This window comes from Chelonia mydas, chromosome 15 (assembly GCF_015237465.2).
Source record: "Chelonia mydas isolate rCheMyd1 chromosome 15, rCheMyd1.pri.v2, whole genome shotgun sequence".
NCBI lineage: Eukaryota > Metazoa > Chordata > Testudines > Cheloniidae > Chelonia > Chelonia mydas.
Genome location: NC_057856.1, coordinates 4,591,042 through 4,615,364, shown reverse-complemented (window position 1 = coordinate 4,615,364; position 24,323 = coordinate 4,591,042). Strand labels below are relative to the sequence as shown.

At 45.8% G+C, this 24,323-nt stretch overlaps 1 long non-coding RNA gene across 1 annotated transcript in view; it reads left to right on the top strand.

The window, feature by feature from the left end:
- Positions 1-24,026, top strand: part of LOC122463047 — a 35,448-nt gene extending 11,422 nt beyond the window's left edge. The window contains exons 2-6 of the long non-coding RNA XR_006286023.1: positions 10,995-11,065; positions 11,672-11,875; positions 12,401-12,509; positions 22,734-22,816; positions 23,893-24,026. This is a non-coding gene — a long non-coding RNA (uncharacterized LOC122463047). The remainder of the gene's footprint in view (positions 1-10,994; positions 11,066-11,671; positions 11,876-12,400; positions 12,510-22,733; positions 22,817-23,892) is intronic.
- Positions 24,027-24,323: the final 297 nt, after the last annotated feature.

Here is a 24,323-nt window from a genome sequence, read left to right as displayed (position 1 = left end):
ACACTTTCTGTGCATTCAGGCCTTTCTCGGTTGCAGTCCTGTCGACCTTTTCCATTGGGTTTCTTCTTACTATGTAAAAGCCCACGTGTTCCTTTGTTTAGGCAGCTGGCTTTGCAACAGCGTCTAAAGGATTTTTATGCAGTTGGAATCATTTTAACATTAACATTTTCCCTGGATTCTTTTATGGCTTTGTGCAAGTTTTCCTGCTTTTGGACGCCTGTTGGATACCCTACAATGACGGCAATGTGCATTCATCTGCACAGGGCTGCCCTTTCTCCAGGATGCTGTCACTGCTCAGCCATTGGTCCTCCAACTGCAGTGCTAATTTCCCATTGTCCATATTTGCCATAGGAACTTTGCGAGCTCTCCTGGGCTCTGCTTGTTTTAACGCCTTTTGCTCTGCCCTTGGTTTGTTCTTGTGCCTTTTGGAGTTCTTTTTCAAGTGCTGCCTTTTTTAGCTGGCAGCGGCTTGAAGTCTGGTTTCTGCTTTGTCACAGAGTTTCCTGGCTTCTTCACTTTGGCTTCCAATTTCCTCTTTACAGCCTCACTTTTTGTGCACTCACCTTTCTGGCATCAGAATATCCCAGCTAATGCTGCTGGGAAACCAGGCAGAGCTCTGTCTCCTAGCTGTGCTTTCATGGCACTGCCGTTGGGACAGGCTGTGAGCATGGAGGTGTGCTCAGCTCTCGCTGAGTCAGTCTCATCCCCTCGCTGCTCAAGTACTTGGAGTTCTCACACACTGGTGCTGTGTCTCCCTCATGCACAGCAGATGGTCCTGAATGCTCTCATCTGGGATTGGAAGTGGGTTTTCTTGCTATAGCAGGGACTTACCTGGTGTGGCTTTGGGTCAGTCCATTGCCTCAGATTCCCGCTGTGTGCCGCCTCAGTTTCCCCTCTCAGATGGTCATCCACCAGCTCCCAGCATGACTAGGTCACTGAGAGGACCTAGGGACAGATTTAAAACAATATGTATGTGCCCAAAGGTGCAGTTAGATGCCTAGTGGAATTTAGAGTCACCTATGTGAGTTAGGCACCTAACTCCCATTGACTTCCTCTCCGTGCCCACTCGCTCCTCTATGACAGTCTGTCATTTCTCTGGGGCTCAGCTCCAGACCTCCCAGGCTCCAATCAGTCCCTGCTGCCCATTGTCGACAGGGGTGACTGTACCTCTTCACATGGTGGCAACATTGGGAGAACCCAAACCGACTCTCTGCTCTCGGTTTCCAGCCTTGGAACATTAAACAGCTGGCTGCCTGTCCCCTAGCCCCACAGGCCCTGCCTTTCCTTTCTAGGCCTATTCCTATGCCGGGGTGGCCAACCTGAGCCTGAGAAGGAGCCAGAATTTACCAATGTACATTGCCAAAGAGCCACAGTAATATGTCAGCAGCCCCCCATCAGCTCCCCACACCAGCTCCCAGTGCCTCCTACCCACCAGCAACCCTGCCGATCAGCGCCTCCCCCTCCCTCCCCGCACCTCCCAATCAGCTGTTTCATGGCATGCAGGAGGCTCTGGGGGAGCAGGAGGGAGGGGAAAGGGGGTGGAGTGGTTGCAGGGCTGGTGGCAGAGCCAGGGGCTGAGCAGTGAACACTTCCCAGCGCATGGGAAAGTTGGCGCCTGTAGCTCCAGCCCCAGAGTCGGTGCCTAAACAAGGAGCCGCATGTTAACTTCTGAAGAGCCGCTTGGGGCTCCGGAGCCCCAGGTTGGCCGCCCCTGTCCTAATCACTCACCTGGCCGCCTCACCAGCCCCTTCCTGCCTGCTGTCTTGCCCTTGAATAGTGCAGTCCCTTCCTGGTCTGCTCCCCAGAGTCTCTCTCCTGATTGAACGGAGAGTTCCTGCATATCTGGCGGCAGACCTGGTTTGGGGTCACATCTCCCTGCAGGGTGACCCTTGGGTTTATTCCCTCCCCCTGGGGGAGGTGGGCTAAGCTTGGCACATGTGAGCCTGAGCCCCAGCCCCCTGAAAGGCCAGCCCACACTGTGACATTGCTACGTCTGGCATTCCTTTCCAGAGGCTGGGTTGGCCGGGTAGCCTCTTAGGTGGGAATACAACTCACTGCCTTTTCTGCAAAGGTTTGATATCTAGTCTTACTCCTATTGGCTGTCCCTGCTGGGACTATGGGCTTCTGGACCTGCGGCAAGCACACTGCTTGTAGCTTGGTCTCCATGCCCAGGGCCAGTGATTCTGCCATTTCCATAGCTTGTCCACTGTCCACCCGTCTGTCCAGCATAAGCTCTGGCTGTGTGAGAGCTCTTCTTTGGAAGCCTGGAGCTGCTCTAATTTACACTGCAGCTGGTTCAGCCTCCGGCCAGCCCAGAATCAAGTTTGTCAGACAAAACAGATAAATAATTCCTAGTGCTGGCTGGGAAAAATGTCCCCTACCCCAAAAATGTTCAATGAACATGACTTTTTTGGCCTTTTGTCGGCAATATTTTCTTAATCGTTGGGCAGTGGGAGGGGGTGGGGCGGGGCAGGGCTGGGGTTGGCTTTTCCATAAAGACCTGAAAAATTTCAGTGATAGGAGAAATGTTTTCTTAAAAATGTCTGTTTAATCAAAAAGCCTTTTTCCACAGGAAAAAAATGGATAGGAAATTGTTAACCAGTGCTAATAATTCCTGATATTGTTTGTCTAAGAAAGCCATTGTTGTCCACAGTGATGTTCTGTAACTGTACATGGGATGGGTGTTGTCCACCAATCAGTCACTCTGGTTAGATACGAAAGGTTGTGACATCAGAGATAAATCAGCCAATCATCCTTCTGTGTCCAGCTGCCCCTTCTCCCCAGTGGCTTCTGACATCAGAGGTAAACCAGCCAATCATCTTCTTGTCTCTTCATTCCCAGTTCTATGACATCAGAGAAAAGTCATATACAAGAACAAGGGGATAGTCAATGAAACTGAAAATTGGCAAATTCAAAACTGACTAATGGAAATATGTTTTTCATATAAAGCTCAAATACCCTCTGAAACTCATTGCCACAAGAAGCCAAGAGCGTAGCAGAATTTAATATGTGGTTGGATCTATCTATGGATAAAAAGAATATGCTGTTATAACAGTAAGTATTTAAAAATAAACAGGAGTTTGGAAGGCATGTAAGCCCTCATGTTTCAGGACCTAACCTACCCACCAGACCTGGGTCCAGGTCCTGGCAGGGTGAAAGGGCTCAAGCAATTCTGCTGTAATCCCAGTGCCTTGAGAGACACATCCCCACTGCACCATGCCCCACCAAGGGGCTCTCATTTCTCTGGCAAACGCGCCTCCAGCCTCCACAGTACCTGCACCAAGGTGCCTGGCAACAAGACCGAGGATCAGTCATTTCACTGCTCCCTAGTTAGCTGTTTGGTAATAGCAGTGTTGATGTTCCCACAGCAATTGCTATTAAAGAACACTGATACCTTTTCCCCAAGGGAGCACATATGTTACTGAATCCTTCAAGCGGCAGTAAGTTACCTGCAGATACTCAGTATAATTCCATGTGCCTATTGACATGACTATTTAATTAAAGAACATGTAGCCACAGCCTGTGCAAATCTCCTCGTCAGTTAGGCGTTATGCCCGGGGGATATATAACACGCCGTTAAAGGAGCAGAACCGTGTAACATTTTCCCTACACAAACAGCAAGCTAAAATTTTCTGTCTGGATGATTTTTAGTTTAGTTTAAGGGAAAACAAATATAGAACATAAGCTTCTTTGCAGGAGCTGCGTGTGTCTGCATGCATATGTGTGTGTCCTTTGCAAAATGGCAGCTGCCTCCTGCCTTCAGCAGACTCCAAGAAATTTAACAGTGCAACATACAGAAAAAGAACTATACCATTTACACAGTGGCCTAGAACTTATGCCATGTGGAGCAGCAGACCTAAGCCAAATTACCCAACCTGCCCTATTCTCTATGGCTACACCCCAACATGAACCTTTGAAACAGTTACATGAAAACCTGGTGGCGAGGTGCCATCCTGTGATTTCCCTCTCATCTGAGAACTGCCCCCATTGTAGCAATGTGTAGAAAGGAGTACAGACTGCAGGAGGGTAGAGTTTGGAGGATCACCAGGAAGTCAGTCTGTGGGCACATGGCTGGAATGCTAGCCACAGTTGCAGCACCTCTGTGATTAGTTCACTCACTAAAAAGCCAGTTTAGTTTTAGAAACATGGAGTCCTCTCCTGCAATTACCCAGCTTGCAGGATATGAAATATGGGGGCAGCCATCAGTCTGGTGAGACCCACCACAAGAGTGGTGTGATTAATAGGCAAACAAAGCAGCAGCTAGACACAGCGTAAACAGGCAGCATAGGGGGACTCAGAGCACTGGGACAAAAACCTCGCACAAGCATGGAAGCGAGAACTGAATCTGTACACAGAGCTTACTGGGGAAGTAGAAAATGAAGGTAAAGCTTTTTTACTCTCTTGTTTTGGGAAAAGGGACAAAAAATGAGTGAGACACTTGCCAGGAGTAATGCCTGTAGCAGCTGATAAAGGTGTTTGATGAGTGCTGGGACCCCAAACAGAATAAGGTTGTAGAGAGCTACTGTTTGTTTTACCAAAAAGCCAGAAGCAGAAGAGGGACTGGACAGGTATGTTACAGCATCCACATGTAACTTTGGAGTCATTTGTGGGACATGTGATTCCAGTTTACAGGAGAGATTGTTGAGAGAAACAGATCTAACCTAGTGAGAGCCTCCAAATAGCAAGGGAAGCTGAACTTTCCAGGTAAAAGATCAAAATAATGACAGCTCCTACTGCAGAATAAAGTACCTAATGTCAAGCTAAAGGAACTCAGGAAGCAGGGCAGAGACAGACCAACCAAGAATGCAGGCGTCAGCATGCAGGGTATATACTCGGCAAAGGTGGAAGGTGTGTGGGAAACAGAACCACTTTATATCCCCATGTTGCAGCTACAGAAGAACACAGCAGCAGTGACTGAGGACGGAAGAGATTCCCAGTGAAGAGGAGGCCATCTGCAGTGTGACTTTAAAAGATGCAAAGACTCTCAGCATTCATGCATGGCAAAAAGAAGGCTGCCAGCTATTCAACAGCTGTATTTGCATCTATGCCATTAGGGCAAACAACCAGTTCGATTCCAGTTGGATTGTGGAGCCAATTGCAACATAATTCCAGTAACATTGTTAGGAAGCAATATTAGACAGAAGTGTGGCCAGGTGCTGGAGACATACAATAAGGAAAGGCCCAAACCAAAGGATGCGAAGGGAGACCAGTAATTTATATGGAAGGCCAACTATCTTGCTGGATTCTGCACAGACCTGTCAGAACCTGTGAAAACTGGAGACAGTTAACACACAATGGTGCAGTGTGGGGACGGTCAGAGATCCATCACAGGCATTTGAAATAGTAAAGGCAATGATAAAAGAGGCCCATAAAGCACTACAGCCCTGAAGAGTGAGCAGCTAGAGCTGCAGGGTGATGCCTCAGAAGGAGGCCTAGGAGCAGCACCCATGCAAAGCCAGCAGCCCGTAGTGTTTGCTAGTGGAGCCTTGGTGGACACAGAAGGGGGATGTGCTCAGACAGGCGAGAAGCTCCTGGTGTGCCCCGTGGAATGGCAGCTTCCATCAGTTCCCCTTTGGCCACAAGGAGGCCGCACAGTCTGTGCATGAGTAGACCTCACTGCAACATTGTCGTCAAACCCATTTTCTGTCGGCAAATGTCATTTTGACTCAACTGAATTTATTCACAAGGTAGCATTGATTGCTTTTTCATTTCAGGGAAATGCTGTTTAGGAAAACTTTTGAAATTGTGATAGGTTTCAGAGTGGTAGCCTTGTTAGTCTGTATCAGCAAAAACAACAAGGAGTCCTTGTGGCACTTTAGAGACTAACACATTTATTTGGGCATGCTGTGTATTTATACCTCCCTACTGTATGTTCCACTCCATGCATCTGATGAAGTGGGTTTTAGCCCACGAAAGCTTATGACCAAATAAATTTGTTAGTCTCTAAAGTGCCACAAGAACGCCTCGTTTTTTTTAAAATTCTGTTTCTAAATGAAATTTTCATTTCCCAAATGTATTTATTTTATTTTAATGTTGATATTACTTTTGTTATTTTGATATTATTTCATGACATGGCAGTAGTAGTAGTGCATGACATGACATGTCACAACATATGACTTGACATGCCACATTCTGATGAGTATAACAGTTGAAATGGTCTGTTAATGTATTTTATGATAGTTCATTTTTTAATTATTTTATTGTATTTTTAAAGTCATTAAGGTCAGCTGCTACTTGGCATTTATTGAAACATCTTATCTAATTTTTGTAGATCTAGGTGTCACCTCTGTGTTTTAACAAGAAAAGAAGCTAAGCACTCGGGAGTCCGGGGCTGGATGTACAAAAGGACACTAGCCAGGGATCTGTGTAAGCTAGCCAGAGGGAGATGCTTTCCAAACAGGTGTGTGCTAAACCTCGTCCCTCTAACGTCCCTCGTCCCTCTGCTAGTGATTCTCAGCTGGGAACCCTCATTTGAGTTAGAGAGACTGTGCTGTTTTTGCAAGAAGCCGGGGATCATTTGGAAATAGGAGTCATTTGGGCCAGAGAGAGAGAGAGAGAGAGCAGATGCATGAGCATGACTCTGTCACCTGGTGGTTAGAGCATGCATCCAGGATGTGGGAGACCCAGGATGCAGCTCCCTGCTCCCATGACTCTTTCGTTATTTATCCAGAGTAGGACAGATTCCATTGGAGATACTGAGATGTACCTACATCAGATCCCTGCTCAAATATCTTCTCTTTATTTGGTGGAGGGGGGACTTGAACCAAGGGTCTCCCTGTCGCAGGTGAGAGCCCTAACCACTGGGCTAAAAGTTATCTGGGAGCTCAGCTCCCTTCCTCCTTCTTTGTGCAAGCTTGCCTATGGGGGCCTGATCCAGTAGGCAGCCTCTGACCATGCTGCTGGATCGGGCCCTTCAGGCAACTTAGGCAACTAAACACCTGTCTTCCCTGGGTTTGTGACTGACACTTAGGTGGGAGACAGACACCCAAACACCAATTGGACACACACCCAGACGCAGAAACATAGGCACTGAGGCAGCTTTTACTGCCAGCACTGAGGCACCAAGTTTAGGTGCCTGAAGAGTTCAGCAGTAGTTTTGTGTATTGTAGTGGTTCCAAAACTGGGATTTAGGCACATAAAACAGGGACTTAGGCACTGAACTCCTTTTGCGCATTCAGCTCCCAGAGTTCTGATCAGAGCAGCTGCTGTTTTCAATTGCTTCTTTCCTTATCCATCCATGTTCCCGTAGCAGAGGATGACTGAGCAGGCGACAATACAGACAATGAGGCAACGGGACTGCTGCCTACCGCACTCCTTTCCTTGCATGGAACAGTCCTTGGGTCTAGAAGAGAGCTGGGGGAAGACACAAGTTGTGGACCTGGCCAAGGAAAATAAAGATTTCAAAGTTATGAGTTTAGAACAAGCAACACATTAGAAACCTTGCAGCCTTTGAGTTATTTGATTGCCAGGCAGACCCCAGAGAAAGAACCCAAGGTTTTTTAACATTATCTGCTCAGCTACTTCTGACAAAGCTTCAGAACTCATGAGGAGTCTTTTATCAACTGGAGGAAAAGGACAAATGCAAGAGCAGCCACGACCGATCATAATTCAATGTGCGGGTGAACCTCCGGGGACTGGCATTTTTCATTTCATTTCTCTGTTTGCAAAGAACTTGGCATAAGTCTTGTTTTCATTTAATTTCTCTGTTTGTAGAGATCTAGCCATTCATTCTGGCTAGAGATCAGATCAGTGGCGCTACAGAAACACAAGGTACAGGTTGTTCTCAAGTGGTGCAAAGCTAGGGAAGTGGGGGAGAAAAGGGCTCTTTATTAACAGCCCAAATATTGACAGGATGCTGCAAGGAAAGAGGAAAAAATGCTGCTTCCGAACTAGCCCCAGAGGACTCCTAGGCAATTGCTGGAGGAGACTTAATCTTCTGTTTGTGCAACATGATAAATACAGTCTGTCATATTGGAGATGCCAGTTTTCTGAATTGTATTAATGCATGTGCATGGGCGGGTGTAGGTCTGCGTGTGTAGAGGTACATGTAGGGTGGGGGGATGTAAGTGTGGGGGTAGCTGTGTGCACATGAGTGTGTATGCAATAGTATGGGGCTGTACATATACATGGGTGTAGGGCTCTGTGTGTCGATGTTTTGGGACAGGATCTCAAGGAAAAGTTGTAACCACTGAGTCTCTTCTACCAGCTGTGGATGCCTGTGGACAGGAAGGTCAAGCTTTACTTTGGCTTCAGCCAGAAAACACACTTAGGCTTCCCGTTGTCATTTTCTTCTTTTAAAAATGACAGGAAACCAGGGCAGAGTGAATGGGTGACAATGTTTTCCCTGCAGACAGATTCAATGCTTCTGGATGAGTGTCTGATACAGCCTACACCCAATCGCATCAAACATCCCAACCCAAACCCACAGGCACTGGCTGGCAAACAGCTACAGCACGGGATATTATTTGCTCCTCTGAAACCTGTTATTTGGATGCAGTGGTGACTGATACCAAATAAAATACCCTGTGGAGAGGGATTTGCAGCTTCTGTGAAATACAGGCAGGGAAAACAAAGCTACCTCACAGGGAAAAGGCACATTTGCCCAGAGAGCTAAGTGCCATCTAGATTAACTCCCAGCAGACCCACTGTCCATCCTGCACCTCCCAGCAGAGTTACCTCCAGTAACTTCCAGTATAGAGGGTGAGAGAGAACGTAGCCCGTTAGTCTGTGCACAGGACTAGCAGCAATAATTTAATTTCAGCTGTGACAATGGGTCCCATGTAATTGTAGGCACTTCCCTGCCTCCGTAGCTCCATCTTTGAAATGGGGATAATTATAGATACTGACCCAGCTCACAGCATAGTTGTGAAGATTAAAGTTTACAGGATGCTTAATATTAACAATATATCCAGAACTAATATTAAATTGAGGTGGTTGAACAATGCTATACATTCTCTACCAAAAATGTCAATAGTCATAGTCAAAATTTTTCATGGACTTTTACAATGTTTCGATTAAATGAAAACCAATTTTTGTTTTGAATTTTCAGTATTTGAAATTTGACTTTTTTTTTTCATTTTTGTTCATGGGGGAAAGAAGTCTTTAGGAAGGAAGAGAAAGGGAAAACAAAACAAAATCCCCAAACCTGACATTTTGCTGTTGAAAAATCAGAAAATTTCACCCATGATGAATTTTTTTTCTGGGAAATTTTTGTTTCAGTTGAAAAGCTGTTTTTCACTGAGAAAATGTTTCACTGAAATGATTTTGTCTAGCTCTCTGTGGGTGGTGCAGAAGTGTTGGCTATAGAGAAGGTTGCCTGACACTTGTTAGAAGACCCTGGTTTTGATTCCTTATAACTTTGCCAAACTTTAACTGTTTGGGCTGAAATTTCCCATGCTGAGCATCTGCTGCAGGCTGAATATTTTGAGAAAAAATCAGCAAAATGGTTCAGCCATTTCTTAGAGTGAGGTTAGGGAAAATACATTGTTTTTTGCCCATGTTAAAAAAATTCTTACCACTGTTTCTTTGAGATGCTCTAGGGCCACCGTACTTTGGAGGAAAGACTGAAAATTTGCCCAGCGTGTCACCACAGTGTCAGGGAGGAGCCTTTTGCCATCTCCATAAATATCCATGCAACTTTGGCCAAGTTACAATCATCTGAAAATCTCATCTCACACAAGCTCAGCTAAATTCTCTGAAGCTTCTGTCTGCACTCAGCATGCCCCATGCCCTCACACCTCCTGCATGTGATCAGGTCATGCATGTACCATGCAACTGAGCATGCTCCCTGCAGGGAGCTGAGCAGGATTTTCCCTACAGCTTCTCCTGGCTGACAGGCTGTTGTAGGGCTGGGCACCAGACATCGGAGCAGGGGTCCTACCTCTCCTGTGCTTTCAATGATCCCCCTGCTGATGCCCAGGCAGCAAGGTAGAGAAGGAGGAGGAATGGAATGCAATGCAGAGGAGTGAGGCTTGGTGTGTGTGGGGAGGGAGTGATGAAGGGAGATACTGGGACAAAGGAGGGAAGATTGGGATGGGGGACTAGACTGTGGAGCTGAGGAAGAGGCAGTAGGGCTGAGAAGCTGGACTCTGTGGGACACAGGATGCTGGACTAGATGGACCTTGGGTCTGGTCCTGTCTGGCAATTCATATGTATCTTTTACGCACATGTGGGATTGGGCTTTATCATGGAATCCCCAGGCAGGGAGATGTGGCTAGTCCCAGCTCCCTTTGTTCTGGGCAGAGAATCTACCCTTTAGTTTCTTTAAGCCTCCTTGCCTTTGTGTCTGTCCTTCATGCTTTCCTCTGTATTTCCCTCCCTGCAGCAAACCCCATTTCCTCTCCCATGGGCTTCACTTCCACCTCCCTGAAATGCAGAGGGCTTCTGGGAGACAATTAATTTGCACCTGCAGAGGTGCCAGTTGTACGTGGATCCCAGAGCAGTGGGTTGAAAGGCTTATTACTATTTGGCAGTAGATGCTTTAGAACCTGGCTTATCAACAATGGATTACATTGAACAAATGAAGGAGATAAAACAATCAATGGCAAAAAATGTTAGAAGGGGAATCTGGAGGTCCATGGGAAGCTATGTACATTCAACAACAGGCATGTATTGCCCCACCAATGAGGTATATAAACACTAGAGCTGGGGTCAGGAAATTTTTTATGAACCATGTTTTTGCTGAAAAGTGTCCATTTGTCAAAACCAGTATTGTGAACAATGAATCTCACAGCTCAAAGAATTTGGGGGGCGGGGGAGTTTCAAAATTGTTGAAATGTCCGGTTTCAACACTTTTGAACCAGGACATTTTGGTTGTTGAGTCAAAATGACCTCTTGTTTAGAATAAACAATTTTTTTTATAAAAAGGTAAAATTCTAGGCAAAATTTGTAATTTTGAAACAAAACATTTTGATTGACCCAAACTGAAATCTTTTCCAGATTTTTGGTGCATGAAGATTTTCTAGATTTTGACTTTTCCTTTCTGATTTGGGCAGGAAAACCATCTCCTTCCCAGCTCCAAGAAACACCCATTGGTACAGCAACCACGCTAACTGTGAATGGAAAGGTGGGTATTCAACTATATGCATCTTTGTGCACGTATCCCTGGGCTCCCTCCTCTGAAAATTTAGCTTTTACTGGGAGCACTTTCAATTATCAAATGTGGGTTTGGGGTTGTTGTTGTTTTCATTTTATTAGCAGCCTCGGCTTTCACTGGTCAGCAGATCAGATTTGCCTTTGACAAAGGCAGAGGTTTTACTCAGTTCTATGGCTTCACTTGTCTGTTTTTAGTTGTGTGTGTAGTTGTACCTCTGACCTTCACCATTATACCCACGGTAGCTGTGTGGCATTCAAACACACTCCTGGATGACTGGCCCTTATTTATGAAGAAAGGCTAAATGCAAAGGGCCAGACCCTAGGCTGTGCTTTGGGTTTGTCCTGCTCCAGTGGCTTCCTGCTTTGGAAACAAACTCCTCAGCCATTCCAGCCAATGACAGCGATCCAAGCAGTTGACGCTGGCCCCTCATTAATCACTCTCAAGATTTGCCTGGGGCTTGCTCTAATTGATTTAGAGCAGAGCTTCAACTCCCCAGAAAGGGGAAAAAAATCAATTTGCCAGGTTTGGCTCCAATTCGTCAATCCCCTTTCCAATTCAGTTCATTTCCTTGGGCAGCTTCCTGCCTCAGCGGTGTCGGGATAGACTGTCAGAACGATGCGCCTGAGCGGCATGTGCAGCAGCACGTAGGTCCGTGTGCAGGTCCCTGTTTCACACAAGGAATTCTGGTGTGGAGCTGGTCCAGCTGTTTGTTGGGAATAAAACTCATTGTGAATCCCACCTTTTATCTGTCTGTGAACAGACCACAACTCCTGCTGGCTTGTAAGTGCATTTTAACTATTCCCTGGGGGTCGGGGTGAACGATTTTCAGATTCTGGGTTGTTTGGGAACTATTCAGCTGGACTTTTTGCTTTTTGTTCTTTGTGGTGTGTGACTGGTCACTTAAGTCACATGGTATCAATTCTCTTCTGGGATTGCATGGCAAACTTGTGAGAGGAAGGACTGTCCAGTAGGCACTAGTCTAGGATTTAATGTGATCCAGGAACTTCTTAGTGCCAGCTGGCAGGGAGCACTGAGTGGGTGCATAGGGGTTACAGGGAACTCCTGGGTCTGGTATTTCATTCTACCTCACCACAAGAGTGTCACGTGAGGTCTTGAATAAAAGCCACTTTGGTCTCAATATCATTGTGAAATGTATGTCCAGATACTATGTAAAAAGTTGAAAATATGTTCTTCCAGTCTGTAGGAACGGGTCACCGGCCAAGGTGAAAAGCAGGTTTCCTGTCAGACACGAGATATTTATCTAGCTATCTGTTCCATGTAAATTGAGTATTGTCTCATTCACAGTGGGTCTCCTTGCACTAGTCTGAACAGAATGCAAATGAAGGATTGTGGGGACTTCAGAAAGGAACTCACAGGAAGAGAAAAACAGCGAGAGGAAGAACCCTATCAGGAGGTGACAGCAGAGGTTTGCTTTAGTATATTGGGGAGAGGGGAGCGGCAAAGGAGATACCCAGGAATCCTTTTCTGAGGAAGTAAATGTGCTGTGAGTTTGTTTCATGTAAAAGGGGGTGAAAATGCTGAAGACCGTTAAGTGAGAATAGGCTTCTTTAAACAGGAGGGTAACCTGTTAGTTACGGTTAGGAAGCATGTTATGATTTCATTTTGTACATAACTGTTTGTTTCTAATGTCCTTACTCACCATCACTTGACTTTCTGGTCTTTGAGAACAAATGTACTCTCATTTTCACTATAAACATCTCTCAGTGCTGCGGTGCTGAGCATAGCGCTGGGCCTGGGCCAACTCTTATAAGCTGGTTGTTCTGCTCCTTGGGGAAGAACAGGCCTGGTTGTTCTGTGAGCACCCAGTGGAACAGGGGCTGGACTCTACAGGGAATGGTCCAAGGGCTGGTGTGTGCCTGTCACTACCTGTACAAAGAGAGGGAGGCCTGCACAGACAAGACCACTTCATGCTAAGGCCAGGAGGTGGTCAGGTGCCTCAGCGCCCTGGGAAGACGTAGGTTCATTTCCCTGCTCTGCCACAGACTTCCTGTGTGACCCTGGGCAAATCCCTCAGTGTCTCTGTGCCTCAGCTCCCCTCTATACAACAGGAATAATAGTGCTGCCCTGCTGCACAGTGAGGAGCTGCGGGGACGATTGTGACATGCTCCAGTAGTATGGTAATCAGGCCATATAAGTACGTTAGATAGAACACAACAATAAGAGAACAGCAATACGATTGTTCACATGGAAATCTGGATATCCATACAAAGAACCATTGTTCACAAACCTGTGCAAAACCTTTCACACAACTGTTGGCAAATAGTAGCTGGTGGATGTTTGTGAATGGAGAAGCAGTTCAGAATCTCAATGCATGTTCGTGATCATTGCTTTGAAGCATTCAGCCACCTAGCCTGAGATGCATGCTCTTGAAAATCTTGACTATTAGGCTGTTGTCCCATCTCAGATCCCTCTTCTCTACTCACCAGTCCCTTCATATTTCAGGCTCAAAGAGTGTGAAATTCAACCATTTGCCTTCTTGGAGTTTAAATGAAAACAAATCTGCAAAGAATGTTTTTGGAAAAGTCTCCCCATTCATGTGAGAGACAGAATTTCTTACTGTCCCCACTTCTCCAACAGGAGCAGCAATTCTTGTACTAAGTAGGGATTTGGGAGTATTTACAATAAGCACACTTCTGATACACCTTCTGCCTCTCATAACACTGGGTAAAATGAGAGGGCCGGGTAAGAGCGAAATGTTATCAAATGAGAACTAAAACCATCTATAATCCCTTTAATCCAAATTGGATTAATTATTTTCAAAAAGTGCGAAAGGAGCTTATATTAGATCAAGAGCTAAATGGATTGAAGTAGGTCACAAGGTTTCATGGGTTGGGGGTGTTTAAAGCGAAAAACGAGGATTTCTCAGTCAAAAAAACTTTATTAAACAATTGCTAATTGAAAAGAAACTGGCTGATGAGCTAGCTACGACTTTGGAGAGATTTATATTCACTTTTAAGATCGTTACAAATCGCTGACTAACAGGACACCTCAGAGCACATGCCTTGCAATGAGTGTCATACATTAAGTCAACAAAATTTTAAAGACTCTTCATTTTAAAGTCTGATTACATTCAAGAGGAGTTTGGAGCAGATGGGATGCTAGTCCTCAGGAGTTTATTGTTCATGTCCTGATGGGCATGCATCTTGGACCGCCACCTTCTGCCTGCACTCCTGAGATAAGCTAAGAAGTATTTTTAAAAGGTGGCCATTTAAACACATGAAGAACTGCTGCAGTCACATGAGCTTTGCTGGCCTATATGTCTGCAAGGCAGAGTTTTGTGCAGTTTATTAGAAGTGGTGGGTGACCAGACAGCAAATGTGAAAAATCGGGACGGGGGTGGGGAGTAATAGGAGCCGATAAAAGAAAAAGACCCCAAAATCAGGACTGTCCCTATAAAATCAGGACATCTGGTCACCTTACGTGAAACTCAACACATTTAGCTCATACTTGATGGTCCTGTCTACCCTGCTGTGTCCTCTGGGTCAGGAAACCATTTTGAGCCATGGGTTTTAGAAGGAGCTGTTGCTGTGCCAGACCTGCTGCCCACTGTTTCGTCTGTGGAAGGTGAACATGCTTTTAACAGCAGCTGTAACACTGTTTTCAAGACGGAGTTGGAACAGGGAAAGCTGGGAGCAGGCACATGCATAGGGTGGGAACCTTCACCCAGAGCTTCTCCAAATCATCTTAAGGGATCACCCTCCAAACAGCCCTGCATAATGCTCCTTTCAATTCCCCCCGCAGCTGCCTGCATTCTCCTAATACTGCCACATAATGGCCCTTCCATTCCCCGACTCTCTGAATGCCCACCCCCAATTGCCCCACCTCCACTCTGGCTCCCTCAAAGCCCTGTCCATCTCCCATCCCCTGCATGCCCCCTCCAACCAGAACACCCCAAATGGTTCTCTCCAACCTCCCGCCTACGACTGCCACCACTGCCAAATTCACCATTCACCAAACACCCCAACAGCTTCCCCTTCCTTTCCCTTTTCAGCTGCCTCCCCGTGTCCCCAGTCTCCCCCCGCCTATCCCCTTCCTTTCCCATCCAACAAATTCCCCTCTAACACCCCATTCTTCCCCTCCAGCTGCCCCTCTGATTTCTCATCCAATCACCCTCTTTCCCACCCACCCGACTTCTCCCTCCCAATCAGCCCTGTCCCTTCCCCTAAACTCCAGCAGCAGCAGCATCCCTCTATCCATTTCAGTTTCCATGCCCTCCAGCGACTCTCCCCATAGCCTCAAATATGCTCCCCTCTTTGAGACCCACCAGCTAGTTCCCAATCCCCTCTCTTTCTCCCCCTCCCCCCAGGCATTTCCATGAAGTGCCTCCCCAAATAGCTGCCCACCCCTCACTCCTCACCCCCATCCCCTAGAGAAGTCATTGGTATAAATATCTGTAATGATGACATATGAACTGTTTTAGTACTATTGAATAATTGAGTCATTACCTTAAACTCTTCCAACAACTTGAAAGATCCTGCTGCTTAGCTAAAGAATTTGGCTTAAGACTTCTGAACTTCCTGGGCTGTATTAATTAAAATAAAAATTAAAAATAAATAAGAAAAGGAGACAGTCCAGAAAATAAAGTGAAATGGTGCTGTGGCAGGAATAACCAAAGTCAGTGTCTGCATTTCAGAGGACAGATTCAAAGCTTTCTCAGGGACAGATAATAGTGTAATAGATTCCACACACAATAACTAAAGTCTTGTTACAAAATGACAATCTTAGCTCCTTTGCTATTCTAGGGAGATAATTTTGTTCTCAATATTGAAATGAATGGATCCTTTCATTTAGTAACTTGCCATGTCAATCAACACCTTACACGTCCATCTATGCAACAGTTTTAACCAGAAATTAATCCCATGGCTAAAAATCTAAGTAGTTTCCTTTTAACCACTTGCCTTTGGATTATCTCAAATATTCTCTTTCCAGGTAGTAATTAGCATTGCCCACCCTGTGTTAGGGGGCTTATTCCTTCACCCACTTACTTCCCTGGTCCTTCTCGCATGAACAGAGAGCAACAATACCCGAAGTCCAAAGGTGCAAACAATTCGATGTTTATTGGGGTGAACTTCCAGCAAGCATGATTCCAGTTTCCTTCCTTAGTGTCCACCTTCCCAGCTCTGACACCACAGAGCCTTACACCTGTGTCCCTGTTCCCATTCCTACCCTTAGCCAAACATGATTCCAATTTCCCCACCCTGTTCCCATTTCCCCCTCACACTCACTTCCTGATTGACTGCAGACTATATAGTAAAACTTGAGTTCTGCTTAGCTATACCTTAACCAATCATTTTCCTGAAATTTAACTAACCAATCCTAACATATTGTAACATGATTATTTAACCAATTATATCCTACTACCTTAATTAGTTTACACCCAGCAAAATTAATTATACAGCAGACAGAAACAATCACAGAACCAGACAGAGATTATACCAACAAACAATGGCAAAGTGGGAACTATAATGACAAAACAATACAGAAGTGAGGATTGCACATCCCAGCTATTGACTTCTTGCCAGACAGGATGCTATCAAACTAAGTTTCCTTTTACATCTTCTAGGCACTTCCCTTTCTCTGGAGGTGATCAGCATTATCAGGACAGGATTGTATCCTAACAGCCCAATAGCACCTTATTTCAATGTGACTAGTTTCAAATGTGAGGATGTGACCATTCGCTTCCCAGCTTATGGCTGCCTCTGTTGCTTAGCCAAAGGCCTTAGCCTAAGAACAGGGCCTCAGACTGTCACAGTAAGAGAAGGACCTTACACTGGCAGACAGTGATTTTGATTCTCTCTTTTATACCTCTAACTAGCCGAGTGATAAGAATACACCTAAATTCTTAGCATATAGACCTGTACAGACAGGCCTGAATATCTATATCCTAACACCCTGTACTCATGGACACACTTTAAAAACATATTACAGGAACTGAAAAACTAGAACCCACATCTGCAAAGCCTGGGTTGGCTGACAGTGCCACCAGGAGGCAATGCAAACCTGTGGCCAGGGAGCATTGTGAAGAGTAGGCACCACAGGAAGTACCGCCCAAGAGACCCAGAGTGACAGTACCCTGCAGCCCTCTGATTGGCCAAGTGCCCCTACTTAACCCCAGGAGTTGGCCTAGGAAGTTATCTGGGCAGTCATACAGACTTAGGTTGCTGCAATGCTAGACTTTGCCTTGTTTCTGACTCCCTATTCTAGCCTGGAACTGCCTCTGGTCTCTGACCCTGGCCTGATTTTGACCCAGACTCTTGTTTACAGTACCTGGCCTCATGACTCCCATCTCTGGTAAGCAGACCTCAGCTTGGCTCTTACTGCTAGGACAGACTGCCTATGCCCCAGTCCTGTTTAGAAATGTAAGATGGGACCTGGGCTACATCTACCCCAAGATCTCATTTCCAACAATGACTAATCCCAAATGCTTCAGAGGAAGAAATAATCTTCCTTGAAGGGAAATTTCTTCCTAGTTCCCTTTCCCCTGCAACCCCTAAATCTGCCTCCTCCCCCATGTCTGCTGGCACCCCATTACCTGTAGCCCCCAAATCTGCCTCCTGCTCCCATGCACTCTCCCCATCTCTCCGTCACAGTCCCTCTGCAGCTCCCCACAGTCCCTGTGTCCTGCCCAACCCCTGAGCCATAGACTGGCAGCCATGTTGTCGGTGGGCCTGGCTTCAGTCCCACTGAGAACAGTGGGAGGCAGCAGCCACCTTTATTAAGGGCAGCCTCCCTTCTATATGCAGGGAGACTGTAGGGAAATGCTGGCATCTTGCTGGCTTCAGCCCCATTGACAGTAATAGGAGATGGTGGCCATTTTGAATATGGGGAAATTCATGAGTTGGGGGTCTTTCATCGTGACAGGGGAAAAAACACCCCCAAAATCCCTAGAGTGGTGATAAAACCGTGAGAGTTGACCATGCTTCATCTCCCCTCTCAGCCTTCACTTTGTTAGGCTACACAAGTCAAGCTCTTTTAGTCTCCTCTCATAAGATAGGCCCTCCATTCCCTTGTAACTTTACACCCTCGTGGCCAAGATGGAATCTGCTCTGTAGGCAGCTCTGGCCAAGAGAAGGCACACACAGGAATGCAGCAGGGAAAGTCCCTTTTGCCCCAGGGGCACCTGTTCCAACCCCCCCGCCCCTTATTCACAGAGGGATGAATGGAGGAAAAACAATGGGAGGAGGGAAATATTGCGGGGGGGGGGGGTATTAAAACAGGGTTACATTCGACAGGAGGGCTCACGGGCCCAGTGGTAGCACAGTCTGAAAGGGCAGGCACCCAGCAATATGTCTGCACTCAGCGTTCAGGAGTCCTGGGCAGAGTTCCAGACCAACAGCGAGTCTTGGGTGCCCCTGGTCATCTTCGGCTCCAGTAAACTTTTCCCAACAAACCCCTCTGGTGCCCTCTTCAGCTGCACTCTGCAAACTCACACAGAATGACAACCTCCCCACTTAGCTAGCTAAAGCTTCCTTCCTTACTCCCAATGCAAGGTCACCAGCCCCAGTACTCACCGCCCCATACAGCTCTGGGCAGCAGTGCTACTGGGTGCAGCTCTGGATTGTCCTTCTTGGGTGATTCTTTCCTGGCACAGTGCTCGTCCTGGCTCCTGTCCTGGGGCGTCCCCCGTCGGTTGCTCTGTCCCTACTGGGCATCGGGCAGGATCTCGTCTATTTTGCTATGTGAGGGCCTGCTTGCTGTTGCCCTTCTGCCTGGAGTTCCAGCCACGCACATCCTGTTACTCGTCTTCTCTCCACTCTCTTCCCACCCCAAAACAGCACTTCCTCTGCCTGGAACAATCGTAACAAAGTTGAAGGGGGCCACGCTCTCTAAAGGGGTTACACCCTGATCATCCTAGCAGCTCTTCTGTGCACATCTTCCTGTTTGACTTCATCTGTTGTTAACAGGGGTGAGGAGCATTGTATGCAGTGTTCCAGATGAGGTCTTACTGCTGCCTTGTACACTGGCATTAATACTTCAATATTTCTACTGGAAATACCTCGCCTGATACATCCTAGGATCACATTTGCTTTTTTTATTACCACATCACATTGGTGGTTCATAGTCAACCTGCGATTAACTAATACACCCAGGTCTCTCTCCTGCTCTTTCATTTCCAACTGATAAGCCACCAACACCATACAGCAGAAATTCTTATTATTAGACCCTAAGTGCATGATCTTGCACTTTGGGCTATTAAATTCTTTCCATTTCTATCTCTCCAGTCCTCTGTGTCATCCAGTTCTTTTTGAATAATATTCCAATCCTCCTCTGTATTGACAAGTTTCAGAGTAGGTATCTGCAAAAAGAAAAGGAGTACTTGTGGCACCTTAGAGACTAACCAATTTATTTGAGCATAAGCTTTCGTGAGCTACAGCTCACTTCATCAGATGCATGCAGTGGATGAAGTGAGCTGTAGCTCACGAAAGCTTATGCTCAGATAAATTTGTTAGTCTCTAAGGTGCCACAAGTCCTCCTTTTCTTTTTGTATTGACAAGGACTCCCACCTTTGGGTCATCAGCAAATTTCATTAGTACGCTCCTAGTGTTTGTGCCAAGGCCCTTGATAAAATATTAAATAAGATTGGTCTGATTATCAGTCCTCCACTAGTAACCTCCCTACAGCCTGATAGTTCTCCTTGAAGCACAATCTGTTGTGGCCTCCCCTTTAGCCAGTTTCTTACCCACCTTACATTTTCTGTACTAATTCCCATCTTCTCCAGTTTAATAAATAATTTCCCATGTGATTCCATCCCGAATTCTTTACTGAAATCCAGATAGATTAGATATACTGTATTTCCCTTGTCTAAGAAATCTGTTATCTTATCAGAGAAAGACATCGGATTAGTCTGGCATGCTCTACCTTTGGTAAATCCATCTTGAATTTTATCCCATTTATCTCCATGTCTTCAATTATTGTTTCCTTCAAAATTTGTTCTAAAGCCTTGCATACTGTTTAGATCAGATTAATGTAATGCCTGGATCACTTTTTTCCCTTTCCTAAACATAGGTACCATCTTTGCTATTCTCCAGTCACGTGATATCATCCCCAATTTGATATATTTATTGAAAATCCTTGATGTTGGACTTGAAATTTCATGTGCCAGTTCTTTCAATATTTTGTCAGTTAGTGGATGGCTTATGCTGTGAAGCAAGATTTATATCCCATATACTTTGACCCTGCCTCATAGAATTGTAGGCATTCTCATATCCATTTAAAGGTCTAATCCTTTGTTTGAAATCGAAATAGCTCTTGGTCACAATGACATCCTGCAGCATAGGTTAATTCAGTCTACTTGGGGATTATGACTGAATTTTTCTAACTTCAACTTCCAGCCATTGGCTCTTCTACCAGTTTAGGACTGTTCTAAACCATAATACTGAGGTCATCCCAACAGTTCCTGAACACTGGAATGCAAGGCTGCCCTGTCCACACCCCTGTTCTCATGACTTTGGCTCCTGCAGCAGTGGCCAGGAGAGAGGTGGCTACCCTGACTCTGTCACCCATGGCTCTCCCTACACAGGGGGAACCCTCAAGTGGCCAGTGAAGCTGGCTTTAAGGAGGCACAAACCAGCTTTCACATACCAGAGAATCTGCACATAATGTATTGATCCATCCAGAACATAGCGCTATTGTGCCATCACTGTCTTTGTTATCACTGGGTGAGGGATCACTCAGTGCTTCACAACTAACTAGCAACCTTGTAGTTAATTGAGGTTTGTGTTAGCTGGAGAATGCCGCATTATCTGGGGCCAGACTGTGGCCCGTTCTCCATGCTGGCACAAGGAGTAAGGCAGCCCCTTCCAGCCTTGTGTCAGTGTGCTATATGGCTGCTTCCAGAGACCAAAACACTATGTCCCTACACACACCCCTCCTGGAAGTGGATGGAAGAGAAGGGGAGATGAGGCTGCGCCACCATTCTGCCCAGATGGTGTAGCTATAGCAACATGTCAGGGAGCATGTACTGCACTGGGAATAGACCCACTGCAGTGTACTTGCTCCCCAGAGCAGCGGGGCACTGGGAAGAAGATGACTTTGATTGATGATCTAGCTCTTAATTAGTGTTGTTAATGACTTTATGCTACAACTTTGCTTCTAATATGCAGCAGATTGTCCAGCCTCACCCCTTACTTCTGATGATCTCTCAGTGAGACTTGAGACACCATGCTATTCCAGCATAAATCATGTTATTCCTTCCTACAATGTTTGATACAACCGCTAGCACTTCCGTAACACACACAGGAAAGCACATGACACAGCAGATGCCCCCCAGTGCCCAAGAACCCCTTTGCCAGACTGTCACTCGCCTGAGTGCATGGCCATAAATTGCTTTCAAAGTTTTTGCCCTTTGGTCAGGAGAAGCCTGAGCGCTGTCTTTATTCCGATCCCCTTCACAGTGCGTGAGCAGTGGGCAGGACTCGCGCACCAGCCGCCCGGGAGCCTTGGAGCTATAGCAGAAACAGGTTTAGTTGGTTCTACACAGCATGATGTTCACATGCAGACAAGGTGCTTCCTGAATCCATACGGGCTAGTCAGCCCATGGCTTACTGACAGCTTAGCATTTCCTTTCCTGCTCAAGAGAATCAGATTGGTAGCTGTTGCAAATGGCATGGTGCAGTCTCCACCCAGCAGCACTGGCCAATACCCAGGTGTCTCTGCTGGCTGCTATGTGAAGGGTGGAGAGGTGACAGTGATCTGTGGGCCCAGTGCCCCGGGAACAGGTTTATCCTGGGCCAATGCTAGAAGGGGGCAGAGCAGTGGCCACATTCTGCCACCCTTATTCATGCTGAGTGGGTCCTCCTTGGGGTTGACACCCCTAGGGTTAATCAGGGTGAATAAGTGCATAAGCATCTAACTCTTTGGGATTTGTAGCACCACTGGTGCTGACAGTCCTACCTCTCTGGGATTCAAGGGCAGAGGTGCTCAAGCATTGCAGGCTCTCAGCGGCTGTGAGCACCCAGGAAGGGCCAGGCACAGCCTTATCTGAATGACGTAAGTACCAAGGCCAGCCCCAGGCCCAGCCCCCACTCAGCTCTGGTTGTTTTGTGGATAATGGTAAGAATCAGTGTCCCGAGCAGTTATGCACCTCCACATTCTGGGGCCATGTCTTGTAACTTACCGGGTGTCCAATGTAGCTTAGTGTCCATGAGGCTCGATTCATACACTCTAACATCCATCCAGAGAGCCCTCATGGAGACAGAAAAAGATAAATTTCAAACACTGATTCCTGCATTCAGGCTCATTACTTCTAGTTGAACTGGAGCGTATCTTTTAGAAGAAGATTCAGGTCTGATTTAAAGACTCCAAATGCTGGACAATTCACCACATCCCTCGGTGAATTGTTCGAAAGGTTGACTACTCTCACTGTTAAAACCTTGTGATTTGTGATCTGAATTTGTCAAACTTCTGCTTCCAACCATTGAATTGCATTCTGTCTTTGTCTGCTAGATCAAAGAGCCCTCTATTAGAAATCTCTTCCTAGTCTACAAGTAACTACACAGAGAACAAGTCACCTCCTAACCTTCTCTTGGATAAACTAAAGAAATTGTCCTTTTTCAGTTTCCTGCAGGTTTTCCAGACTTTGAATCATTCTTGTGGGTCTTTTTTGTTTGTTTTCTAGTTGCTCATCATCCTTTTTGAAGTGTGGACACCACAACAAGATACTCTATCCAGTAATGGCCTCCCTGAATGCCCTATACAAAGGTAAAACCACTTCTCTACTCCTACTCAATATTCCCTGGCTTATACATCCAAGAATTCTGTTATCTCTTGCATCATATTGGGAGCTCATGTTCAGTTGCTTTCCACCATAACCCTGTAGTCCTTTTCAGAGCCCCTGCTTTCCAAAATGCAGTCCCTATCTGGCAGTGTGACTGATATTCTTTGTTTCTAGATGTGTGTCCTTGCACTGGCATTATTTTGCGAGGCCAGGCTATTAAGCTTGTGCAAAACTCCCCATTACATTAGTGACTTTGTTTATTACAACTCCACATGCATTACAGTGACTTTGTTACACATATGACATATTCACAAAACATTGATATTTAATATTTCAGAAATATTTTTCCATTCATAATGTATTAAATTTGTCATTCATATTTATTAAACATGGGTAATGTTGCTATTTCTTCCACAGAGTCGGAACCTAGCAATTCCCTGACCCCGCCCCTTCACCATGCACACTCTCACCTATCTCCACCGTCTGTCAGATCCCTGTTTTTTTTAAATGCTCTTCTAATAAGAGAGCTCAAGGAAGTGCAGTTCCCATTTTAAGACTAGAGGGGGCTGCTTTCTGTAAGTAATCTTTGTATGACATATGCCTTGTGAAGTATCGCTTGAAAACCAATAACTCGCTGGTCAATAATATCATGGTGAAATGTATGTAGCAACATTATATGTAAAGTTACGAATTCCTCTTGTATGATGTTTTCAGCACATGTTCAAACCCACCTAGCCCTGATTAGGCAGGAGTGGTTAAGCAGGGCTATCTTAAATAAAGGCATGCCTGTTTACCTCAATTTATATAAGAGTGGTAAACATGGTCCTTGAGTCAGCAAGAGAGAGACAAGGCAAATCTTCATGTCAGCATACACAGGGGAGGAAAAAGAGAATGGGGGCACTTTCACCCCCAGACTCCACGTTGCTGCCTTTACTGCTTGAATAAACTGTGCTTTGAGGGGTGGTCCTCAGAAGAATCCACTGCACAGGGGGGACTGAACTATGCAAGTGGATGGGCAAAAACAACCTGGGGATTCTCTTTCTCTCTGTCTCTCACACAGAAACACATACTTTTTCACCTAAGAAGACAAAGGAACCAAGCCTTTAGACTTTGTGGGGAGATCCTGACTTGAGAAGGGTGTCAGCTATGTTGCTAGGAACATGTGGTAAAGATTTTACCTTGAACCAACTCCAGTTTGTTAAGTCTTAGCTATTAGGAAGAGTTTTATTTTTATTTCCCTTGGAACCATTTCTGACTTTAATACCTTGTACTTGTACTCACTTAAAATCTATTCTTTGTAGTTAAATAAACTTTTTTATTCTTTAATCAAAACTAATCCTGTCTTGTCTTTAAACTGAATTGTTTGATGTTGCCAATTAAAGAAGCAAACTGTTGTATATTGACCCCTTACGGGGCAATGGTCCTCTAATATCTGAACTGCAGTGCAGAACACACATTTTGGGGAAGATCTGGGACTGGGAATGTGTTGGG